The following is a 6,000-nucleotide window of genomic DNA, read 5'->3' as shown; positions in this document are numbered from 1 at the left end:
TTATAGAACATGGTGTACCTGGGGATACCACGACTTGGTTATAAAACATGGTGTACCTGGGGATACCACGACTTGGTTATAGAACATGGTGTACCTGGGGATACCACGACTTGGTTATAAAACATGGTGTACCTGGGGATACCACGACTTGGTTATAGAACATGGTGTACCTGGGGATACCACGACTTGGTTATAAAACATGATGTACCTGGGGATACCACGACTTGGTTATAGAACATGGTATACCTGGGGATACCACGACTTGGTTATACAACATGGTGTACCTGGGGATACCACGACTTGGTTATAAAACATGGTGCATCTCGGGATACCACGACTTGGTTTCAGACTAAATCAAACATGAGCTAATATACATCAAATCTGTGTATGACCCACTCAGAGTTTAGTTCGATAATAGAAAATGGACTTGGCATTTGTGCCGAATTTTCATAAACGACTTCAATGGTTACTGTTGTATATCTCATTTTATTTATAGCATTCTAGTACAAAGTGCCTTATTCTCTCTCTTAACCTTTCAATGACTTCAACAATTAATATGATTACGACTTGACCATTTTCCTATCTGTAGCTTGGACCATTATTGATATAAACGATAAAAATACTTCCTAAAAAATTCCAGACACCTATGACCCTTGCTGTCTGTATGCCCTTCCACCCGGCCATTCTGTCTGTCTGTCTGTCTGTCTGTCTGTCTGTCTGTCTGTCTGTCTGTCTGTCTGTCTGTCTGTCTGTCTGTCTGTCTGTCCGTCCGTCCGTCCGTCCGTCCGTCCGTCCGTCCGTCCGTCCGTCCGTCTGTCTGTCTGTCTGTCTGTTTGCCTGTCTGCCATCCTCTTCCCATCTCTTTCTTTCTTTATTATTCCAACTTTCACACATGCACTAGCTCACTCTTCATTTTATTACTGTGTCTCGATAGCTCACCCCCTCACACTATATATACACACACATAAGAAATGAAATAACTTGAAATTTACTGGATTGACTGACTCTAAAATCTGTGCCTCCATTGACACAAACATAGTCAATAGAGACACACTTTCAAATAATTTAATGAGTTTGTATCTCTAAATGGTAACTGGCCTCCACTTTGCATGTTTTCCCCAAATTTTCTCACTTTGTACTTGATCTTTTTTTTATTATTATTTGTGTTAATATGACTTGAAATGATTTAAACTTTTGAAACCCTAAATTAGTGATAATTTTATATAATTAAGTTGGGTTTTACTTCGAATGGTGCTCTAAATGTCCTCCAAAAGGTGTTCATTTTTCAAAAAGCTCTTGCCATAAGAGGAGGACATCCCCTCCCAACCCCCAACTCCTGCGCTTGTATAGCAGGCACGAACACACGTAGCGTGCGCTTCTGCCCATACTTTTTGCAGTTCTCTCCCTACTTTGAAACTTACTGAAACCAGTAGGTTTACAATTATACATATGACATCATCACCTACCACTTGTTATGACGTAACACTGTTTTTACAAATGCAAGCAGTAGTGTGTATAGTCTATCAGCTAGCCCTCGGATGTTCTTCCGATAAAATACGACACACAGCCGAACAACGCTATCGAGGCCCTCACATGCGAACTTCGTTCGCTTATAGTTATAGCATCGAAAGAAAGCCCGAACGTCTAGCAGCAAGACTATAGTATGTAGTGATATGAATACAAAGCCAGTATATGTAGTAGTGTGTAGTGATATGAATACAAAGCCAGTATGTAGTAGTATGTAGTGCTATGAATACAAAGCCAGTGTTTAGTAGTATGTAGTGCTATAAATACAAAGCCAGTATGTAGTAGTATGTAGTGCAAATTGTGTGTTATAATGCTTATATATTGAGGGTCTATGGTGTATGTCAGTCTTTATTCCGAAGGCCGTTGAATTGATTGCTGCAGTCCTAAATTTAGTGCAGTGTAACTATTATGTGCAGAAAATTCAGATGTGCAATAAATTGTGATATGCAAGAATATTTGGTACTTTTCAATATCCATATCTCGGAGTGATTTACTACATTATCTTTCCTTCATGACAGTTTAGTATGTATACTAATATTAGTAGTTCAACTATTATGTTTGTTGAGTCAGGAGTCAGGAGTCGCCATAGTCACCTTCAGAAGGGATTTCTGCCCTCACACTTTGATGTTGTGTGAAAACTCATTAATATTCATAACGCGGGGACTGAGAAGGGGAATCCCCTATACGTTTACCTCATTAATGGTGGAACTCTTGGTGCCTGTCACCCTATTTTGCACATGACTGGCTGTATCTTTTGGAGGTGGAGAACTTGTGGTGACTCACTGGCGTTTGAACACCAATTGAAAATAGAAACATTCCCTATCTGTGTCGTTCACACATATCGGTTACACGCTAAGGCTTATCAGACTAATATAATAACAAAAAGTGCATAACATTGATTGAACCCATGTCAACTTCGACAATGACATGTTTGTGAGGGATTGGTTTATAAAAGAGGGAAAGACGCACCAGAAGTCTGTTACCAAGCAAGCAAGCTACTACTGAACTTTATTCAAGTATAACTAATATTTACATAGGTAAATTATTGAAACTGTAATGTTTCAAAATGAATCATTGATTAAACTACTCTGATAAGCTAGGCATGTTGACCTTATTTGTTCATCTAGTCGAATAAACAATATTGCATATGTGCTACCTTGCTAGTATCCATGGTGATTGTCCAACAGACTTAACAGTACAGTACAACTCGATTTTTACACAGCTACACACATGCGAAAAAGGAATTACAACTTCCTATGTACGACTTATGTTCACGTGCTCACCAATAAACAACATCTCTTTGCCCTCGGGTATCTAAAATACACCTGTAGCCGTGAGCGTCTTTGCATGCCCTGAGCACTGTATAAGACCCGGATGTTGTCAGCAAGTCTACCTCTGCCTGAAGATTCTTAAAATCGGCAAAGTGTATATACTTTTGAGTATATCTTTTTTTAAGTTGCGTCTGTGGTGTTATCTATTTTAGTCAAGATGTTACTTAATTATGTCGTCGATCGTAAGATGTTGTGTATTTGGGGTTTGATTTTGTGGTTTTTGAATTGTTGTGGTTTCACTAGAATCCTTTGGCTTAAAGTTGTAAAATTGTTAAAAATTGCCATTTTTTTCAATATTTAGAAATCAAATTTTGCCTTTGGTAACATATTCTATGCACTAAGTCACATCGATTCTTCATTGACTTGGTTGATGTTGATTGCTGGGAAAATTGTAATTTAAAAAATATATATATATATATTTTTGTGTGTACGTACACCAATGTTTATGGTCAAAAGATGTGTACTTGATGTGTGACGTCACAGAGTGTGACGTAGGAGTGTGACGTATCATTCGTACATGCTCACAATATTGTTGCTTATAGACAACATAGTGTCGAACATGATCAATGTCACAGGTAATGTGGAACTGCTCCATTCCGCTAGTAAAAACAAGTGGGAGAAAAGAAATGAGGGCAAAATCAACATTTTTAGTGAGATACACCGATAGAATGCAGTCAAAGAAGAAACTGGTCTGACAAAACACGTGGACGTTGCAAGATTGCTGTTAGATAGGCGAGTCTAAAATCAGTACATGATAACAGTACCGTAATAGCAGGATTTTTATGTAGTGAATTTGTGCGATATCAGAACTAAAGTATTTTTCACTCTTAAATATGTATTTGCCTAAACACATCTATATTATCGACATTTTACTGTATTCTGATAACAAATACTCCACGGCATATCTGGAGAACCTCGTCCCTATGAACACCAGCCCCCACCACGTTACGACAACTAACGCGACCCAGCAGTGAATTGTAATAATAATCAGACTATGTAGTCATGCAAGTAAACTCAGGGCAGTTTGATATATTGTGGAATTTTGCTGGAAATAAAAAACATGCCCACATGGCTTTCTTATAGCGATAATCTTGACGACATTATCTTATACATTTATGATTACATGTACACGAACCGGGATGTGATGATGCACTGCAGCCTAAAAATGGAAAATGTTACCATATGATCGCACGTCAAGTATCGAAGTCTATGCATTCGGAGAGGGGTGTGTGTGTCAAACTATTTAGCGAGATGGGCGTTTGCTTACGTTCGTTCCATAAATATTTGTAATAGATTTCCCGAGTGGAGCCACTTTCTCCTGATAACGATCGGTACCATTGTCAAAATGAACGCATGTCACGAACGAGAAGCACAGTAAGGTCTGTCATGCATTATCGTTGTTCAATGTATCACGTCGTCGTATTTCATTGCATGCCCCTGAATAAATACCATCGCCAGTCGCACATTGAGCAGTTTATATAGTTCCAAATATCAAATATACTTATAGATATTACAGATACAACCACCGTGACTTGTTTTTCCTCTGTGGCTGTGGCAACGATTTCGACATGTACAATGTATTGTTTTCACTACAGGTGATTGACGATGTACGGTAACTTCCGTTGGTTTTATTTTCAATTCAGGGGTGAAAATCAATAGCTAGAAAGTAGCACGAAAGTAATAAAAAGTGACAATGTGACACTTCTGTACGTCATGTAAAATGAACTTGCCGATACAACCAGAAACTATATACAACAATTGCACAATAATTATAGCTTTCAACTTTCAAAGATAACAAACATAGCTCTACGTTTGCCTATGCTACGGAAGGCAGATACTTCGAACATGTCCATAACCACGATCACAAAACCATCGACAATTTTCCTAACCTTGCCCTTGATAGTGATCACAAATAAAGACAATACAAGTGACAAAAGTATGTGGATGTACTAAATCAAAGTATCCTCCGACTTGGCTAAAGTTCACCCGGGAAACTTTCTCATGTTTATTCATGACACTTACCTACATCGCAGCCATGATAGTGAAGTCGCGTCCCAAATTCTCGCGTGATTTCGTCTCTTAAATGACGTGGCAATTTATGCGGTAATGGCGAGAGGTTCAAAACATTTTGTTTATGATCGAATTATTCTCTAAAGCCGTTAGTCATTACAAGGGTCAATTTGATTTGCATCCGTGGACGAGGCAATTGATTACATGGTAAAGGTTGGTTCTACACGATCTTTTACAGTATTTGAAATATGGAAAAAATGGCAATTTTAAACAATTTTACAACTTTAAGAATGATGTCGGCATTCTATAATTAACCCATTATGCACATGCGCACATGCGTCATTATTTGTACACACGTTTCATTCATCTGGCTAGTCAAGTCGCATATTCTCGATCTCTCAAAAAAGAACTCAGACTAACTATTTCTTCATTTCATCTCATTTTATTGTATATTTGTATATTATTGCAACTTATTCACTGTTGGAAAACGAGCTCCCTATTATATGGATAGGTTTGTTAGTAAACAATTGATATCTTCAGTGGCCGATCGAATACCTGGATCCCTTGCAATTTGCATATAAATCTGGAAGGGGAACGGAAGATGCTACTCTCACACTACTTAATACGGTAGTTAACCATTTACAACTTCCTAAAACACATGTTCGTATCTTTTAATTCATTTTATTTTCACCAAAAACTTGATGACAGAACTTAGACTGGGAAAGTGTACATGACAAAAACATAATTTAATATTGCATGGTCGTCCTCCCTGGTGAGGGCCATGGAAATAGTTCAGTGGAACTAGTCTTAATCCAATGGCATAGACACACAACAAATAAACTACAAAACAGAAAATAAAAATAAAACAAAAACATCTGAAAACAAGTTTTCTGTAAGAAATATATACACTAAGTTACATACAAACCCTCAAAAAAAAAACGAAACAAAAACAAAACAAACAAGCCCTTAGGTCTTAGATACGATGTGATTTCTTAGTTCCTCTTTGAATGATTTTCTTGAATTTATACATTTGAGGGATGGCGGTAATGAGTTCCAGTGCTTAGTTATGGCGTATTGGAAGTTGTGTTGAGTAATTCTTAAACGGGTTAGTGGTATACGGAAATTACCCTGA

Source organism: Glandiceps talaboti, chromosome 19, assembly GCF_964340395.1.
Source record: "Glandiceps talaboti chromosome 19, keGlaTala1.1, whole genome shotgun sequence".
NCBI lineage: Eukaryota > Metazoa > Hemichordata > Enteropneusta > Spengelidae > Glandiceps > Glandiceps talaboti.
The sequence above is the reverse complement of the archived record's forward strand: the minus strand, read 5'-3'. Positions refer to the sequence as shown.